The sequence below is a fragment of the Protomyctophum parallelum genome (assembly GCF_964188405.1).
Source record: "Protomyctophum parallelum genome assembly, chromosome: 9".
NCBI lineage: Eukaryota > Metazoa > Chordata > Actinopteri > Myctophiformes > Myctophidae > Protomyctophum > Protomyctophum parallelum.
The window spans coordinates 5152712-5174053 of NC_139706.1; the positions used below are offsets into that span (position 1 = coordinate 5152712).

Below are 21342 nucleotides of genomic sequence, written 5' to 3' on the forward strand. Positions count from 1 at the left end.
ATATCTACTCTAGTAAACACCAAATCGCAGTAAAATGTTTCTGCAACTCCACTCACTCGCTGGTCTTTTTTTTCCTTTTTTTTTTACCAGGCAGTGAGGATGAGGACTGAGGACTAGGGGTGGGAACATTCTGTTTCCGGGTGAAATCACAGCTCTCCCAAGTTATTTTTCTTTCGTGCCGGCCGGCAGAGCAAGAGAAGAGCGTAGACACACACAGGACACAAGACAGGCAGGGCTGTGACTGTAGTGTAGTCTGTGTAGGGGGAGGAGAGAAAAGAGGAGGAGGACAGACAGACAGACAGACAGAGAGGAGTTCAGTTCACTTAGTTCATTCAGAGGAGAAGAGAAGAGAAGGGGACTGGAGACTGGAGAGGATCGAGGAACGGCGGCGGAGTGTCAGACAGTGCCGTGGTGGTGGTTGTTGCACCTTCTGAAAAACAGGAAGCAACCGCAGATCTCTCCTCCACCTGCGCCCTCTCTCTCTCTCTCTCTCTCTCTCTCTCTGTCTCTCTCTCTCTCTCGTCCCGCAGGGCGAGTGGACACTAGTGGATTGATTCCTCCCTGGCTGGCTGTCGAACTGCTTATTTTATTTATTTTACACCAAGACCTGCTCAAGTCTTACTTACCGTCAGATTGTCAACTTGTTCCTCTCCTGGCTGCGTTCCGCGTTGATATTTATATACGCTTGTCGGTTCGGCTCTTCAAGTTGAAGCCGCAGACTACGGACTAAAGGGTAAGAATTAAGTCCCCCAGGACCCCCGGTGTGTGTGTGTGTGTGTGTGTGTGTGTGTGTGTGTGTGTGTGTGTGTGTGTGACTGTGTGTGTTCATTGGTTGTCTGTCGCTTGATTGGGACCTGCTGGGATACATTGTATTGTAGACTACAATACAGTTATTACAGTCCTTCACTTCACTTGTGACTGTTGTTGTGATCACTGTCGGGTTAGGTAACGATGACTTTGTTGTCCCGATTATTTTCTTCCGAACAAAAACGCCAATTTCATAATTTTGGCAACAATGACTGCACTCTCTAAACTTGGACTCAACATTGTAGGCTACATTAATGGCAATTATGGTTATATCGACAGTCTTCCCAGCTCTCTCTCTCTCTCTCTCTCTCTCTCTCTCTCTCTCTCTCTGTGTGTGTGTGAGACATTTTCGAATATAACTGATTGAAATGTTGGCAATGTCAGCAGTCTGTCGCTACAGACAGTACCGAGTTGTTGTAGCCTGCAGTGCACACGAATGAAGTCTCTGAAGTCTGAACTCAGGCGCAGGTCAATGGACCCGCGGTATTTGTTTAGGATGTGAAAAGAAGTTAATTGCTTTCAAACAGCCAGATTCCTGATACGTTTCACAACATGGGTTATGCATTCCTGAAGATTCTAATTCATACGTGTAAGCATGTCACACCTCAAGCAATTAGAAAACCTAACCTTATATTATCCAATTATAGCTTATTATTCTAGAGTCTAAATGTTTGGGCTATTCTTGGTATATATCCAAAGATGACTGTTTGGGTGCAGGTTTGAGCATGCTGAATGTTTGGGTTCATCACAGCAAGTTGTCAATCTTTCAAGTAACACACAGGAGATAGAGGCATACTACTAAGGTGTGTGTGTGTGTGTGTGTGTGTGTGTGTGTGTGTCAGTGTGTGTGTGTGTGTCCACCCACACAGCCTCGTGAGTTTTCCTTGAAAGTCCTTCCTCTCTCTATTCAAGCCAACAGAAACTGCCCTTGCCGTGAGCTCTGAAATGGCCTGTCTGTCTTTCATGGTACAGAAGGCCTAGTGTACAGTATGCACAGAGAACAACTACCACCACAATGGTGCCTCAGCAGTTAGCACTGTTTCCTCACAACAAGAAGGTCCTGGGGTCGCCTGGAGCTTTTCTGTGGGGACTGGGGAGACTGCATGTGGGCCGGGTGGACTGGGGAGACCGCATGTGGGTCGGGTGGACTGGGGAGACTGCATGTGGGTCGGGTGGACTGGGGAGACTGCATGTGGGTCGGGTGGACTGGGGAGACCGCATGTGGGCCGGGTGGACTGGGGAGACTGCATGTGGGCCGGGTGGACTGGGGAGACTGCATGTGGGTCGGGTGGACTGGGGAGACCGCATGTGGGTCGGGTGGACTGGGGAGACTGCATGTGGGCCGGGTGGACTGGGGAGACTGCATGTGGGCCGGGTGGACTGGGGAGACTGCATGTGGGTCGGGTGGACTGGGGAGACCGCATGTGGGTCGGGTGGACTGGGGAGACTGCATGTGGGTCGGGTGGACTGGGGAGACCGCATGTGGGTCGGGTGGACTGGGGAGACTGCATGTGGGCCGGGTGGACTGGGGAGACTGCATGTGGGCCGGGTGGACTGGGGAGACTGCATGTGGGTCGGGTGGACTGGGGAGACTGCATGTGGGCCGGGTGGACTGGGGAGACTGCATGTGGGTCGGGTAGATGTGGGATAGATGCATACAGATAGATTATTGTAGAATGATGTGCTGTTCATTGGAGTGATGCATAAATGCCTATAAATTAATGCCTGTATGCCCAGCCCAGCCCCATGTATGTCTATTGAAACAATTACAACTTGCGCAAGCAGAGCACTTCATGAGGTGCTCTCACCACTGCTGGTATAGGACTGCTGCTCTGAGTCCCTGTAGGACTGCTGCTCTGAGTCCCTGTAGGACTGCTGCTCTGAGTCCCTGTAGGACTGCTGCTCTGAGTCCCTGTAGGACTGCTGCTCTGAGTCCCTGTAGGCCTGCTGCTCTGAGTCCCTCTAGAGCTCTCTGTCTGGGTACGACTGCTGCTCTGGACGTACCTTAGTTACATCACCAATATTGGTGGTCCCTCATTGGCTGTCTGTTGGAGGACACCGACATCCATATATATACCCAGCCGGTCGCAGACTCGCAGTACGGCTGGGTGTGTGTGTGTGTGTGTGTGTGCGACTGACCTACAGGTTCTAGGTGGGAGGGTAGGGGTTGTGTGACTGGAGAGATGAATGGAGCATTTCTCACAGTCATGTGAAAGTGTGGTGGGGCTCACAAATTTGTTTGTGTATATACACTTAACACACTCGACACAAATGGCAGACAGTCACAATCTGATTTAAAGAGCACTTTTACTCGGCTCAAGTCCTCTCTCTCTCTCTCTCTCTCTCTCTCTACTCTTTTGGATTTGTCTCAGAAATGCATCGCATGACACTTGAACAGTAATATCACGCAGACGCAACATAGTTATATCAACACAGTGTCGGCTTAAAACACAAAGGGCTAATGAACTATGAAAGCATAGTTTCTGTCAAGTGGATGGCACAGTTCACCCCATAACCATTACAAATATAACGGCCCTTCAAAGTTATACATTCCTTTTGGGCTAAACATTGTGTGAATATTTGTTCTTTTATTTATTTTAATAATAATAATTAGAGTAGCCAGTTACCCTTTTCTCCCCAATTTAGTCGTTATGCCAATGAATTCCTCCCCACACACATCTACGTCTATGTCGTCACTGCTATCCTGCCAGTGAGGAGCCCCCACCGCGAGGACGTAGAGCTTTCATCGTACTCCTGCCGCCCAACATTCCCCGCTGACAGGTTCCGCCATGAAGTTTCAATATGCTTTTAGCCCAGTCAGACAGAGGCCCTGGTTGATCAATGACCACACTGGGTGGGGTCTGCTCTCAAGCCCTCCCCTGAGGTAAAGTTGGAGAACACTGGTGATAAGGCTAGCTGACGTCAGTTCACACACACACACACACACACACACACACACACACACACACACACACACACACACACACACACACACACACACACACACACACACACACACAATGCAGCTATTTACTCTGAGCCAGATTTACTCCCAAAGCAGGCCTCTCCCAAGGAACTGGGCAGGGATGAATGAAGAATCTAAATTAGTGTTCACTGTTTCGGTAACAAAGTTGTGTAACTGGCTCAGAAAATGTCTATATCCCGACTTCCCTGACCAAGTCCAACGGTCAAACAGGGTCACTCTAATTATTTCTCCGAATTACGCAATAAAACCAGAATGTGGTCTAATCTAGGATTTGTAAGCAAAGGGATGGAGAAAGACAGTTTGGATGTGGACAGAGTGATGATGGCTTCATGTGGAGCGGCAGGTAAAGGTAGAGCAAGCAACAGGAGAACAGCCAAGTCAAGCCCTACACACACCGTCTGCGAACGCCACGCGTCAAAACAGCCGCCCGCCTCCGTTATTTTCAATGAACCTATCCCACACCGGCTCCGTCCGACGCGCATTCACGCCTCGCCTGGCGCTCCGATACGCCACTGTTCTATTTTCCAGGCGTTGCCACGCGACAACGCCTGTGCCGCGTTGCTGCGCACCCGTTGTGTGTTGGGCTTCCGTCAGCTATGTTTAGAAGTAGCCATTCCTTTTTGGGTTTATGATCCGGTCGGAAGCGGATGCTAACTTACCTCATGTTGTAGTCAGGCAGGAAACCACAAACCTAGCCGCGGTGTCCCTCATTATGAAATATAAGAGAATCTCACTGTATCTATGCACATTTAAATATTATATATTAACCCCAGCATCCATATTGTCGGGAGAATATGTAGCCAAAATAAAAATAATTGCAGAGCTTGTAGATTGGCTAAGAGTTTGTAGATTTTGGAAAAGAGATTAGGGGCCCTATCTTGCCTTACACCTCATCCCTAAACTTAGTAGCCATATTTTACTATTTATTTTAGAAATTGTTCAAAAGAATATTTAAAAACGCTTTTAAAAATGGTAAACAAGAATGACACACGTATCATTAACAGCCACTGAGACAAGTTCAGTGCAGAGACAAGTTCAACTCTGTACTGTATATGAGCTGTACAAAGTGTGTCCCTTATCAGTTCAATAAGGCCAGGGACACATCTTTTAGTTTCCAAATAAGGGATGATTCCATATTTCAAGGGACAGTTGGCAACCCTAATTAGAAGCTTTCTGGAATGCTGAGCAGAGGCAGAGCACAGTAAGCCCTAGCTTAGCTATAGAGCTTATTGCTATAGCTAACTCACCAAAGCTGTGATAATCAGCCATGTGCCAGAACATTTTTGCACAGTAAAAAGTGTTAAGTCAGCTATGAAAAATGGAGGCACATAAACATGAACACTATACAGAGTTTTAAATTAAAATATACTTAACCCATTTTGGGCGGGAACCTTTTGGGAACCTTTGGGTTATGCTTTAGCTATTTCTGAAAAATCGAATAATGACTGACATGGAAGCAGCTTTTTCAGAAAACTGTCATGATTTAGAATTAAAAAAAAACTTTAAAACTTTATTTGTATAGCACCTTTCATGACATGAAATGCAGAAGGCGTCTTCAGGTCAAAATGGATAAAAAATGGCTCCATAATTGACACGGCAGATTTTGCTAGCCTAGAGATGACACAATCCATATAATTCTATGACACCTTTTGATAGTAATAGCTTAGGTAAATAGTACAGTTTCTTGTTCACTGTGCTCTCGTTCTACTTCTATCAACCTCTCTCCATCTCTGTCTCGCTGATTACTTCTCTGTTGGAGGCCTCAAACGGAGCCACTTGACAGCCACATATTACATCAGTGTGGCGAGGGAGTGATTGACAGAATGTACACAGTAAAATGTACTTTTAGGTGATAAGGTGACCACCGAAAACTACAGCATGACATCACGCCGCGGTGATAAGAGACTCACCGCTCACCCGCTCACACTCGTTTCTCTGTTTTTACTTACCTGAAACGGTGGTATGAATCGGTCTCTCTCTCAATTCAATTTAGTCACGCGTTCAGGGCCTTTCAAACGGGAAGCGAGGAACGCAGGCGTTGTTGCCTGGATCAACGACAGGTCTCCTCCAGGTCTGGATCAACGACAGGTCTCCTCCCAGGTCAGCTCAAGAGGGGCGCAACAACGCAAGCGTAAAAAGAAGAGCTAAACAGTATCCAGGTCTGGTGAGTCGCGGGCGTGTGCACGAAACAAGCACACGTGCACGTAAATACGCTTGCGTTGTCGCACCGCGACTGCTCCCCAGTGCACAAAAACGCAGGTCTCATAGAAAATGAACTATAGGCACGTTATATCACTTCACGTTTGAAAGGCCCTTTATAAACGTACATTATTACGTTTATGCCAAAGCAAAGGTCTAAGAAATGACACACTGTACACTTAAACGGTAGGCCTACTACTAGAACTAGAATGATGAAATGTGTGAACAGAGCTGTGTAACATTGTAACTTTGCAATTTAAATATACTCTGTAGAAAATGTTTAAACTATCTCTTTCATAATCACCCCTTCACTACAGTTGAAGCTCTTGCATAATATCTTCTCCTGCACTTATTTGTAAGGGAGCCAGGAATGGGGTGTGGGTTATTGGGTGTGTGTGTGTGTGTAACTGTGTACAGTATGTGTGTGTGTGTGCATGTGTGTGCTTGCATATGTTCCCAGTGTGTGTATGCCAAGCTGTGTGTTGTTCTCTCACTGTGCCATTCAACCTCTCCTCTTTGAATTGAGTAAAAAGAATGCACCCATACTCTTGGATTCACTGCATGAATAATGGCTAATTCATATGTTCAAACATGTAGCTCACCATAATAACCTCCGACCTAGACTCACTGCGACACCTTTCGCTTAGTTCAAATCTGCTATTTGTGGTGCATATGGGCGATGTAGAAGAGTATAATTCAGACTTAAATTGTGAGGTTAATATTCATGAATATAATAATTTATTCAAAGTAAAATAGCTTATGTGATAGGAAAGAAAACAACACTCATGCATATAATCACAATATCAAGATACACAATATCTAATCTCATATCACAATATTGTTATAATTATCGACGTGTTGCCTGGCACTGAGCTTAACTTGGCTATACATTGCAGTCCCACCGTATATTGAAAGGGTAAAGTTGTATAGTAGAAAGTGAGAGGTGAGTGCCCTTCTTGCCTGACAGGCCGTGGCCTGCCAAGGAATGCAGGAGGGGAGAAGGAGGGAGATAATGGTAAGCAAGGAGCATACAGTACAAGGGCATAGTCATACACGGCTGAGGGAAAGTGTACTGAGAGATGGCAATCTTTTGACCACATATTATTGGCCACGCCAAGGCTTTTTCTGTACACATTTACAGCGTACTAGTAATAGCCGTTATCAGAAGTGCTTCTATGGAGGTGTCTACATGTGCATGACATCACAAAAGAGAACTACCTTTTGATGATGAAAGCTGCAACATGTAAATGCCTGGGGAAGTGAAAGTGAAATATGTATTTTTCTCAGCAAGTCTCTTGTATACTGCACTTACACCAACAGTGTTGTTGTGAAGCACTTTTGTTGTTATTGGAGAAGTATTTATAAAGATCGCTTCAATTTCCAAATGAATGGCCCACAATCAGCCAGCCTGTATGGAGCTCCTTTTTCCACTGAACACATGACAGCATTAGGAGTCATTCACAAACTACGCACAATCGCATGGTAACTTACTATATTGATCGCTAAAATGGACTGTTAGTTATTGATGAAATTTGATGGCATGGCCACAGGACTAATTGGCGTTAATATGATATCATGCCAGGATTCTTCTGGTGAGGTTTACAATTACGAGTTAGCAAAATCAGACGACAAGGAATCCGAGGACGACTTAATTGTTCTGACTTTATTCCTAATCGTGTTCATTTCATTCTCTATTATCAAGTATTAAATAATTGAGCCATTTTTCAAGATTAGTCCCCGATTTATAATATCACCCTGTTTCTTAGGATATTTTCATTGGAAACAAACAGTCTTATATTCAGCACAATAGAGTACATGCCTACATGGTATTGTTTCTTTAAAGCCTTGAAAATGTCTTCCTTCATTCGGATACCACCAAAGAGGAACTTAAAGGACCACTTCACCACTTTTCAACCTATCTTCATATAATAGGTCCTCATTTATAATCATGAAAAAATGGTGCAATTTCTTTCTACTCGGTCTGTGTCTCATAGGAGGGCTGGGGGCAGTTCAGAAACCGTCTTCCAGTGACATCATCGATGGGGAATACAAGCTAATAAAAACCGCAGGCTTTCTAGTCCTGAAAAGTTGCAATGCGAAAATGGAAGCCATCGTTCTCACGATAATGAAAATCTAAATATTTTTGTAAAAAGTGTTTAAAACAAATCTGCCTAATGATGATGTCACTGGAAGACGGTTTCTAAACTGCCCACAGCCGTCCTATGAGACACAGACTGAGCAGAAAAGAATCGTGCCATTTTTGTCATGATTATTAGTGAGGACCTATTATAATAAAGATAGGTTCAAAAGTGGTGAAGTGGTCCTTTAAAGTATACTATGTTAGTTCCATTGATCCAAGCTGGGAACGCAATCGTTTGATCATTAAAATAAACATGCTCTGAAAATGCATGCTGCCCATCCATCTGGCCACTCGGATGGGTGAAGAGCTACTATTCACCCCATCAAAGGCGTATCCCATGTTCTTCCTCCTACTTATTACTCTGCGGGCACCAATGCATGGCAGGGTATCCTGTCTGTCAACAAAATAACTCGAGCTAAATCAAGGACTTTCATGACACTTTGAGGGAATGTTCAATAGGCTGCCCCTAAAATGATTATATTTTGTTTTGACAAGATCGAAGAGTATCACACAATCAAGGTCAAAGTGAAAATCAAAGGCTGGACGCATTTTCATAATTCTCACAAGAATGATCAGTTGGCTTCCTCGAAGACATGATTAAAAATGTAATCAAAAAGACAAAGGACACAATCCAGGCCAAGGTCAAAAGTATATAATGCGTCATCTCAGGAACACGGAGACGTTGAACAAATTGCGTTGTGGGAATGGACCTCCAGGTCCATTCCCAGGCATTTTGTTCAATTTAACTGAGTGATGTGATTTTTAATTAATTATAATATTAAAGATTTGGGATCTATGGGGAGTTTAAGGATGGTGTGAAGTTTAGATTGATGAGAGAATTCTCACTGGGTAGACTATGACTAAGTGGAGGGCTGGGACAATTCTTTCCATTTGGCAGTCGATATTGCTGAGCGGGCCATTTCACGAAGACATGATAAAAAAATGGGGAACGAGACAAAGGGATGAAAAACCCGATGAGATACTGTGACGTGGGTATCCATAGGAGGTTGGGAGTAGTTCCACGCGCTGTGTTAAGGGTGAACAAGCCTAGGGGCTCCAGCCTCTCTGTAATCCGAGACAGCACAAAACTCCATGCTGCATTGCCATAGCAACATTCCCGAAGACCCCTGTCTGCCTGTCTGCGCCTGCTAATGACACAAACACTCTGGAATGCATAATTCACACGTGTTTTTGTTTTTGTTTAAACAAATCTTTGAGTTGCATTGATTTACATTAATTCCATATCCCTTTAACAGTTTCCGTGCCTTGAATGGATTACTCCAGGTTAATGTCGCTGCCGTATCGGACATACCCGCCTTTTGTTTTATGTGTTTAATCCGCCGTAATGTAATGAATCAAAAGAAAATCCGTCTTCGTCGCGGAGTATGAGACCGGATGCCTTCGCTGTGATGACGAAACCGGAAATCGTCACATGCTGTGGGCTGCTAGGGCTTCTGGGAAATTGAGGCCAATGGAAATGCATTGGGTGCAACGCCTCATTGAAACCAATCTTGTGTGCGTCTTCCGCGTGCACCAAGATGGTGGATGCTACACACAGATCATAACAAACCACGGGAGCTTTTTTTGATGGATTTTCGCGGATTAAAAGCCCAAATAATTCAGCGTATGCTCTAAAGGTAATACAACAATCTCGGCAGTGAAGGGGGGTTGATTAAAATGCGGGTTAATCGTAAAAAACAGTCAAACTGTTAACCTATAACCTTAACCATAACTGATCAGGATGTAACCCTATGCCCTTACCTTAAACCCTAATACTCACCAAACCATACCCAATTTTGGCCCCAATTACACATCCCTAATCAATTTGTTTAATGTATTAGGAATATACTGATGTGCTTTGCAATCTCTTCCCGTTTCTGTCTATTTCTGCCGTTCTGTGTTACTATAATCTGATTATGCATTTGGCAGGGCAGGAATTAAGCACTGACCTGGCGTGTGCAAATGGTTTTTTCTGAACCTAAGATATCACATTTGAACCCATTCAGAACCTGGACGGCATTTGTGTCATTTTAGTGTATTCAAAAACGCTGTGAGCTTGTACATCTGCTATTTCGGAATATCTTTGAATAATCTTGAAAGTGTTGGAACTTACTGATCTATCGGCCACAGGTCTTCATGGGTTAACATTAACAACATAAGTGAAGGGTCGATTAAAAACCACAAAGAAACGGTTGTAGTTTCTACATTTATGGATTATATCCCAGTGACATCGCTGGGGTAGATTTTTCAGTGGTATTTCACAGTCGGGCACACAGAAAAAAGTTCAGTGTTATGGTTGTTAATGGCCTTTTTTAGCCCTACTATTTAGAGGCAATGTTGAGGTAATGTTTCCCTTTAATGACTGGAAGGATGTGTGACACGGGAAGCATCATTTTAGCACCTCATTGTTCTTCACCTATTGTTTTTGCATTTATGAATTGACAAGCGCACCTTAGCGCAAGTTCACCGTTAGCGCCCGTGACCCCAACAAATGTGTTTAATTTGCTTTTTCCACTTCCTCTAACCAACCATGCTGTTTTGTATGTATGAACACTGCTTTGCATCATGTCCATTTTGTGACCTTCTTGGCGTCGAATCAAAAGCCAAAAGAAATCAGATGGTGGTGAATGCATGTCAGAGTAATGCCGGATTTAAGATTGTGTTGATAAACGGGCTTACCTCGAAAGATTGATAAGAAATCTAGATCTGCTGATTTTGACCTTAATTCAACTGGTTAGTAAGGACGGTAATACGATAATATGATTATCATGTGAACAAGGTGTTTGCAAAACATGATAATCCTCGTATTACCCAAATCTGATTGTAATCAAATGATTTAATTTGCATGTAAAGGACTTGCTTCTCACATTGACATTGTCCTCCTGTCCTTGTGCCTGCCTCAAAACCTTCCGTCTTTCAGAAGCTGTTTGATTGAATACTTACTAGTCAGAAATGTAAACGGGCATTAAGGCTAAAAAGGGTGACACAATGTTCCGAAATTACTAACCCTAAACATAACCGGAAGCACGGGAGCGGACTAACGGGACTTTGGAGTTCTGGGCAGTCCCACTCCCACCTGTTGTTTCCATTGTGGTCCTATAGTTTCCATTCATTGTGGCCCTAACATGGAGCGAAGCAATGCGTTTTGAGCTTGTAGATCGGCTCCCTTTTCTATTTTTGAATTTGAAATCCAATCCAAAAGGTAACCGTTTTGGAGATATGAGATTTCCAGTCGACAGAGACCATTTTGTAGTCTTTCCTTGTTGCACCCCCTGTAGCTCTCTTCCACTGTCCATTTGTATCTCTGTATTCTCCCTCTCTCTCTCTCTCTCTCTCCCTCCTTTTCGCTCTAGCTCCTGTTTCCTGTTCCTTGCGAGGTCTGTTTCTGCATTTCTATTTTCAGCCGTCTACATCATCGTCATGTTCACGGCCCCAATGTCTGTGTTGTAATTATGGAATCATTCCCTTTTTGGCGACTCTTGATGATGACTGATAATTTAATTAGGATTGTAGGCTTGTAGCCACTGCATCTGTCATCTCTCTTTCAGTTCCCATTCTCGTGTGTGTGTGTGTGTGTGTGTGTGTGTGTGTGTGTGTGTGTCTTTTCACTGAGATGAACCTTTGTTCAGTCAGTCAGGCCGAAGGTAACTGATTTACAGCATCCAAGGGAAATCAGACACACAGTGCCCACCTGCGGGCAGTCTGACAATATGTACTATAAAAAGAAGAGGTTAAAGGTCGTTGGCTGTCTCATACACGGACTGAAAAGTCTCACTTTCATGAGGAATAAAACGGTATACTTACAAACTAGGGCTGGGCCAATATATTCATTTCATATTGATATGATATTGTGATTAATGTGATATGTTGTTTGTAATATTTTCTTTTTAAGCCCTGTTTTACATTTATATTTCTTATTCGTAGTACAAACATGATGAACACATTGAACATTCAGTTTACACCGCACCTTTGTTTTCCCCCTTTTGAGCTGCCAAACAGACAGCCAAAACCTAGTGTTTTCAACAGTGGGCTGAAATTGTAAAAGAAAATAACATACAAAACTAGAAAAAGTGCCCTTCTGGGCACAGGTCTCCACCAGGATAGGAATGTAGGACATTGCAGCTTGCCTTCATCTGGTGGTTGGATAAAAGGGCAACAAAAGTAAATTAGAGGTAAAAACACTTTTCGGCCAGTTATAGCGCCACCTTGAGGCTGAGTTGAAATTGTTCATGTGGCATTTCTTCCTCGGCCTAGTGGGAATGTGCGTGCACAATTTCACGGAAATCACGCGATGTGTTCATGATTTGCAGCATTTTGTTTGAAACTGAGCACTCCTGTGAACTTTGGAAGCCAATCTTAACCAATCAGGATGGAGTCTGAGAAATCTGAATGACCTGTTTCGTTGAATGGCTCTAGAGAGACTGTGTACCAATTTGCGCGATGTTTGGACAAAATCTGTAGGTGTACTGTGCAAAAACTTGTTTTGCACAAAGCGGCCTCCTGGTGGTGCTATAACAGGCCGTTCTGGAAATTTTGGGGCAGAGGTTCATCGTTGGCATCCAGGGAGTGTGCGTGCAAAATTTGGCATCGACCGGGTTGTTTTGTACAAAGCGGCCTCCTGGTGGCGCTATAACAGGCCGTTCTGGAAATTTTGGGGCAGAGGTTCATCGTTGGCATCCAGGGAGAGTGTGTGCAAAATTTGGCATCGACCGGGTTAACGGTGGCCGAGATTAGCTGCTCACGGACACACACACACACGGACGGACGGACGGACGGAGTGCAAAACATACTCTCCCCCCATGCCTTCGGCCTGGTGGAGACAATAATCAAACGATATAGAATCTATAACTGATGATGAAGTATATATATTTTTAAATGGCAAAGATTTCAGGCTATTCCGATGCACCGCTATTCCGGCTCACCCGCATTTACTAACCCTATACCTAAGCGCACGCGTACAGTAAGCCACGAGGTCTGAATTGTGGTGCATCGGGATGCCACTTTTCTTTTTAGATATCACCCGCCCTACTTCAAACTGGCCTTGCTTGCGTCACAGATGTGTGTGTGTCTAAATGTCAATGTGGGTGTATATTGTGTTTGACTGTTTTCCGACAGACACAATGCTCTTTTGTCATCGCTGTGTCAGTGATTGACGCATGGTCTAATGTAGTGTCTCGCCCTGAAGCCAAACAAGGTTTTGTCACATTCCTCTGTGTATGTTTGTACGTTTTATTTGTGTGTTTTCTGTATTATTATTTGCCACTCGTAATAAATGCTAAATTTAAGTCTTTATCATTGAGCTCATGCTGTGGGTTACCCCGAGGGGGAGGCATACTTTGGTTAGACATAGCATTGGTTAGACATAGCATTCGTTAAGAAGACCAGATTAAGGTTGGTGAGGGGTGCGTTAAGACGACCGGATTTGTTCCCATGCAAAACGTTAGACTAGCGCCACAAACGCAAATAACGGTGATAATTATACCAAGTGTGGTTCGGGATTTTAGACAGCAATGCCATTGATGGGAAAACACTGTGCACGCACAAACAGTCACACACACACATGCATGCATGCACACACACTAATACATCAGTGCCACCGGACCATGCCTCAGGGCTGTGTCATCCCTTGTTGTGAGTGACCAAGCTAAAAGACAATGAGTTAGTATTTAGGACAGGATCTCTGTCTCACAGGGGGTGGATTTATATCTGCAGCCAACTGGCACTTTAGGACCTTCTACTACAACAAGCCTATCTTTCTACATGTTAGAAGTTAATGTACTGTAGGAGTCTCTGAGGTGGCATCCCTCTTTTGAAGTTGTTCCCTGAAATTTCCACTCGGATGAATGCATTCAGGCATACCTCTATACCCCGCGGTTTGTGATCTGAAGTATTATTATTGTTGTTGTAATATTTTCGGAAAATAGCCAAAGTATTGCTTAACCGTCTTCCTGCCATTGCCGAAGCCCTTCGGCAATCAAAGCCTCAATTTGATAATAAACCTTGCTGCCATTGCCGTAGCCCTTCGGCAATTGCGCTTTTATAGTGCATATGATCGATCAAGCCATAATGCTACTCACGTTAGCCGGTTAGCTAGCAGTGTTGTTAGCACTGCACTGGATCGTTCATATTAGATCGCGGTCGCCATAAGAATCCATTCTATCCGTTTCTTTCAATCGCCTGTATCTCCTATTCCTTGTCCCAGATGGCATTTTTGGTCAAAACAGCGTTTCTTTGACGGCACAGAGCCGACGTTGTGGAGTGCTATATGTACCGGCATTGATTCGATCATGTAAACAAAGGTTGTCTTGGCAACGTAAAGCTGGCAGGGATAAGCTCACTTCCGGTTGAGGCAAAATGTGGCTTTTCAAAATAAGAGCTCAAATTAAAAAAATGCTGGCGTGAATTAGGTCCTAATTTCTCAATAAATGGTAGCAGTCAATGGGTTAAGTGGTTAATGTGACTGTGTGGCCTAGTTGGAGTGTGAGCTGTTCATGGGGACAGGCTTGGGGAGTGTGGACCGATGACCGTTGTTCTCCCATGACTCACGCTCATGACCTTCCTCAGTGGTAGGTATAGGGGCCGTGTGTGGGTGTGTCCTTAATCCTTACATTGTAGTATTTGTGAGAGCCGTTCTGACTTCATAACTTCAGAATGCTGAAGTGGAATTACTGTTTTAGACTGTCCTCTTTTTTGAAAAGAGGAGGAGGAGGGGGGTGGGGGGGGGTGTAATGGTCTATCTATGATGGCAAGAGATGAATACTTGGGCTGGCCTGCTGATGAATCCCTCAGTAACTTCAGGATCTAGCATTCTTCACATTCCTCTGCAAAGAGATGGGTGGAGGAGAGGAAGGGTGTAGACTCTACAGTACTGTAGTACTGTAGAGAGAGAGAGAGAGGGCCTAATAAGCAGACTCTCACTGTGTTGTTTGTTTAATGATAAGAGTACTAACACAGTTTTAGGGGGAGAAAAGATGAGAACATTTTAGGTGCATTATTGACATGGGAAACGGGTTTACATTTCCAAAGCAAATGTGAAGAACTGTGTGGAAGGGCTGTGTCACATTAGTCGCCAGAGGCAGCACAACAGATAAGGTACTACAGAAAGTAGTAATATTATTATTACTTATTATTACCTGAGGCATGGTCCGGTGGCACTGATGTATTAGTGTGCATGCATGTGTGTGTACTGTGTGACTGTGTGTGTGTGTGTGTGTGCCTGTGTAATCACAATTATTGTTTTGACATCTGCATAGACTCCATATTTGGGCATGCCTGACAAATAACTCCATATATGGGCATAAAAGGGACACAGACATAACAACTGGGTGGGGCATTCATTTCCAACTTGCATCGTTCCAAGTAGGCCAACGGGCACGGCTCTAACACACACACAATGGCAATGTTCATGCACAACAGTTAGGGGAGATAAACAGTCTAGCACTTAAGGTGCCTCAAAGATTGCTTGTTCTTTCTCCTCTTGGCTGTCCGTTTAAACTCTAAAGGCTCACGCATACTCCAGTTTTTCTGTGATGACCTACTCACCGCGGTGGTTGTGAAAACTACAACATGACGTGATGAGCGACTCATGATCTCACCCCCAACACATCTCTGTTTTTACATGATCTCACCCCCAACACATCTCTGTTTTTACATGATCTCACCCCCAACACATCTCTGTTTTTACTAAGCACCACAAAGGTGAGTAGCTTATCGCCTAAAACTGGAGTATGTATGTGTGGGCCTCCCTTAAGAATGTAAACATTTATAATCGTGTAATCGTTGCAGTCGCATAGAAACCTCGTATCGCCATATTTCAACTTTTTATGCGTTTGTCGTTCATTAATGGCCTATACTTCATCATACATGGTGTCGCCTAAGAATGAAAATAGCCAATCTACAAGCTCATGATGTGACTCGTGAGCTTGTAGATTGTTTGTTGTCTCCACCAGGCCGAAGGCATGGGGGGAGAGTATGTTTTGCACTCCGTCCGTCCGTCCGTCCGTCCCTCCGTCCGTCCGTCCGTGTGTCCGTCCGTGTGTGTGTCCGTGAGCAGCTAATCTCCCGCACCGTTAACCCGGTCGATGCCAAATTTTGCACACACACTCCCTGGATGCCAACGATGAACCTCTGCCCCAAAATTTCCAGAACGGCCTGTTTTTGCACAGTACACCTACAGACTTTGTCCAAACATCGCGCAAATTGGTACACAGTCTCTCTAGAGCCATTCAATGAAACGGGTCTTTCAGATTTCTCAGACTCCATCCTGATTGGTTAAGATTGGCTTCCAAAGTTCACAGGAGTGCTCAGTTTCAAACAAAATGCTGCAAATCATGAACTCATCGCGTGATTTCCGTGAAATTGTGCACCCACATTCCCACTAGGCCGAGGAAGAAATGCCACATGAACAATTTCAACTCAGCCTCAAGGTGGCGCTATAACTGGCCGAAAAGTGTTTTTACCTCAAATTTTCATTTTGTTCCACTTTTGCTGTGGCAATGTAAACGTCACACACACACACACACACACACAAACAAACATGTTTAAATTACTCCTAAACATTTTGCCAAACATCACACACTCTCCTATCCTCCTGGTGGAGACCTGTGCCCAGAAGGGCACTTTTTCTAGTTTTCACTATTTTCATACAAGGATTGGTTCAAGGCTTGCCTTCCACCCGACGGCAGCGCAATGTGACATCTAATGTAACATGTCATGTAAACATTAAGGAGCATGCAGAAGCATGCAGGAGCAATAAAGTGACTTGTGCCTCCTAGCTCTTCCAGGCCGATAGCATCTAATGTAAACATTGTGTGAACATGTGCCATGATTCATAGTCCGTATGGAAGCCAGCCTCACCGTGTAATGTTTTTGCCCGCGAGGCTCCTCCCAAGACGGGATGAGTGGGCGGCTATAGAGGCCTGCCTCCCAGACACAATGATGACTCATCTGAATCTCCTCTTATGCTTTCAAATAATCCAGTCTACGCAAGCAACTGCATCAGCTTCATCTGACCTGCGTCACTAACCACTGCATTGTGCATTGTCCGGGTCCAGCTAGCACTTTTTTTCTAGCACTGATACTCGGTACGATTCAGTGTTATTTTAGCACACCGACCGCACACAGGCTGGTGTGTGTGTGTGTGTGTGTGCGCGTGCATGCATTTACTGGCTCGATACTGTGTTGGGTTAGTATTCAGGGTTGGCTTTCCAAAAAGCGTCTTGGTATATAGAAAAATATTGCCATTGTCCTTGAAGGTTAAGCACTTAAGTTGGCTCTTTCAGATAAACTGACGTCACTGCTGTTCAGTAATACTCGAGGAATCTATCCTGACTCCTGCTGTTTATTATGGCAGTGGTTGGAGAGAGAGGATTTATGTCCAAGAAACGGAAAGAAAACCAATGGGTGCAGAGAAGAAGGGCAGGATCACGGGTGGGACTTGACAAAAGGTCAACCCCCCTCCCCCCCCCCCCCCCTAAAAATAATAATCCCCATATACTGTAGTGGTGGGGGGGGGGGGGGTATGAGATCTGCATGAGATATGCATGAGAGTCGCCAGGAGGGGGGGGGGGGGGGGGTGGGGAGGGGCAGCACAATGTGCTAGTAGGCCAACCAAATCATCAGGGGGGTCCCTGAGACGAGCCTCCGATACATATATGGCTTCTTTTCACCTGACAGTGATGAGGAGTTTCACGACTCTAATGCATGAGGAGGTGACATGCCATTCGTCTCAGTTCAGCCCCCCCACTGGCCAGAAGCAGTGATTGCTATAAGGATATGTCATGGCGATCAAAATTAATGAGGTGGGACATCAAAAGCAGACCCCCCCCCCCCCCCCCTACACACACACACACATGGATTGTGTGGGTCATGTGTTGCTGTGAGCTGACTCCGGTCACTGAGTTAAACATTGACTCTCTCAGTCTGAAGATTGTATCATAGTGTCAAACAACCACACACTTCCTGGAACCGCTCTACCCACGGCACTCGTGGTTTTAGTGTGTGTGTGTGTGTGTGTGTGTGTGTGTGTGTGTGTGTGTGTGCGCGCGCAGTGCATGCGTGTTTCTGTGTGCGTGTGTGTGATGGCTACATATTATTTCCATAACCAATTTCTGGGGAAACCCAGACTGGAAAATGTGTATGTGTGCGCACACATTTGCACGTGTAACGTCTGACACTGTCCATAATATATAGAACATCACACTCGTCTCGCACACATTCCCAAAGTAGTTTTTCCGCCGTCTCGGGGTAACACCCTGGTAAACAAGCTAGGCTGTTTTTACCACTGGGGAAAACACAGGAACTCAGTATGGCCTGTTTTTACAGGGCCACACTCGTATGTAGAGATTGTAGACGCGTACATAAATTGATGTTGTTTTTTTTTACGTTTGCTAGATAGATGCATCCACAGTAACTTGTATAAGTTAATCAATTGACTATGGTTGGACGTCGAAATGATAATGGGGTACAGAAAAGGTTTATCTGAACTTGTTTTGGACGTTGTGATGCCTGCCTACAGGTATGTTTAAAACACTGTGGTGTGACTCGATCCTGTGACCATGCGGTTAAAACAAAAAGATGATCTATTACTATACTAGACGGCCATAAGTCTCTCTTTTCATTGAGACCGATTAGTTGGAATGCTCCCAGACAGAGAGACACCAGCCTCTGGCTGACCCAGACCAGGAAGTGATGCGTTTCCAGAGATGGAGGGTCAGCCCCACAGATATAAAAAAAATGGATGGCTCATTGGCTGCTGCAGTTCACTTGTGTGTGTGTGTGTGTGTGTGTGTGTGTGTGTGTGTGTTTGTTTGTGCGTGTGCGTGCGTGCGCGCGCGCGCCCAGTGTCAGAAGGAAGTACAGCGGAAGTGCGGAAGCCACTCAAGTGACTACTAATTGCATGTTTTTCGGGACTTTAATATCAATTCAATACAAAGGGAGCTTTATTGGCATGAGAAAACAAATGTTTTCTGTTCATTGCCTCTGACTGGCCTACCGAATGTCTGCTAATCTCAGGAAAGCTTGCCTCTGGAGAAGCACACGCCCCCAGAGCCAAACAGCCCTGCTATAACTGTGCTCAATGGTTTTTACATCCTATCAGAATGACTTCTGATGGTTTCCTGATGGATGTGTTTTCGGGGGCAATTTTTTAAGAGACCATGGGCATTCCACCTTTTTGTTGGCAGAGCAGTAGAATGAGAACTTTGCCATGTTTGTTCAAAATTTTGGGGGGGCAGATCAGATCATGGTCGCTCCCTCTAGTGTTGTGGCTGTGGGCTGTGGGTGTCACTCACTTTAGATCCCAGATGTCTAGCATCCCAGATCTCTGATCAGTTCCACAGAGCGTAGCCTTGTGTTTCGGCCCGCCATGCCACGGCTGCAGTGACCTGATCCACGCGGCCACGCTGGACGCTTGTGATTTCCACCAGACGTATTTCAGTTTCTGACGCGTCCCAGAAGCGCCGGGCATTGCACGACATTTCTAAAAACACACGCCTGGTATTGCTCGCAAAAGACATGGCCAAAGCATTTCCGGGGGGCAAACACGCTGAGAACCACAAGCAAAAGTACCATTTTACAGATTTTTTTCCCATTCCTAATTCACTCTCTGAAATGTTTTACACTGTACAATCGGCATTGTGCAGACGCTGATTTCAGACCTAAATTATGAGCCAGCTGCCTAAATTTATTATTATTATTTATCCGGGCAAGATACTGTATATACCAGGGGTCTGCAACCCAAGATGTTGAATTTTCGACCAAAAATAAATTCAAAATCTATCTGGAGCCGCAAAGAAAATTACGCATTATAATGCAGTTTGCCAAGCTTTACTATCTCCCGGGTTGCAACGAAACTAGCAGAATTTGGCATGCTTTCCCTGGAAATGTCTTTCAACGTTACAACAATTTACAATTTACAATTTAGGCATTTAGCAGACGCTCTTAATCCAGAGCGACTTACATTTAAGCAAGAACAAAAGCATGGGAATACATCACATAAAAGCATTTATCAATATCATGAAACATGCGTAAGCTAAGAAAGTAACAGTGGAATATCTATATAATGAAACTATACATACACTATACATAATAAACTATACATATTCACTACTATGCTATACATATGTACTATGGCGTGCTATGACTATATACAATACAATTATAGTGCTGTCTACATAACATGCTATAAGTCTGTATCAGATGCTATCTAAGTCTACAGAAATGCTATCTAAGGGGTTAGGGTAAGTGCTATGGGCCATGATGGAGTCTGAAAAGGTGGGTTTTCAGGCTACGGCGGAAGATTGGGAGTGATGCTGCAGTTCTGACTGCAATGGGAAGTGCATTCCACAGTTTTGGAGCCAGATGGGAGAAGAGTTTGGGACGTGTGGAGCGTTGTCCCGGCGTTTTTAGTGAGGGTACTTCCAGTTTCCCTGCGTTGGCTGATCTGAGTGCGCGGGAGGGTTTGTAGGGTTCAATCATACTTGTAAGATATGGGGGAGCCATACCTTTGGTTGCTTTGAATGCCAGCATCAGAGTTTTGTATTCTGTGCGGGCAGTGACCGGGAGCCAGTGGAGGGAGCGGAGCAGGGGGGAGACATGTGAGAATTTTGGCTGGTTGAAGACCAAGCGAGCTGCTGCATTTTGGATCAGCTGGAGAGGCTTAAGTGCACATGCTGGTAGGCCAGTAAGGAGGGAGTTACAATAGTCGAGTTTTGACAAGACTGTTGTCTGGATTAGTTACTTTTTGTTGTTGTTTGATAGCTTCTCACTGCAGATTAAACATACAGGCAGTCAATCTGCATTGGCTGTGAAGGCAAAAGCCTCTGTCCACAAACTGTTAAATCCTCTGTTTTTCGTCGGCTATCTTTATTTCTCTCCCTGTAGAAGCCATAGCGTAGCAGGCAGCAGCCTCACACACCCACCGGTTTGTTTATAATGTGTGTGTGAGTGTGTCGCATGCTATGACGCAAATTTTAGTTTAGTTAAGTTTTCCAATTTTGTAAAAACGTGTAGAATAAATATTAAGAATGCTTGTCACGTTTGGCCTCCTACAGAAACCATAAATGAAAAATAATTTATTGCTACTTTTAATGCTACAGGGAGCCACTAGGGGTGTGCTCTAGAGCCGCATGCGGCTCTAGAGCCGCCTGTTGCAGACCCCTGGTATATACTATCAAGGTTGGGTAGGCCTTTATGATTTGAGTCCTCATAC

The 21342-nt window shown here is 44.6% G+C and overlaps 1 protein-coding gene across 2 annotated transcripts in view; it reads left to right on the top strand.

The window, feature by feature from the left end:
- Positions 1 to 366: 366 nt before the first annotated feature.
- pik3cb (phosphatidylinositol-4,5-bisphosphate 3-kinase, catalytic subunit beta) overlaps positions 367 to 21342 on the top strand; it is a 103594-nt gene continuing 82618 nt past the window's right edge. For both annotated transcript variants that reach the window (XM_083772416.1, XM_083772417.1), the window contains exon 1: positions 367 to 733. The gene's annotated coding sequence lies outside the window, so the exon portion shown is untranslated. The remainder of the gene's footprint in view (positions 734 to 21342) is intronic.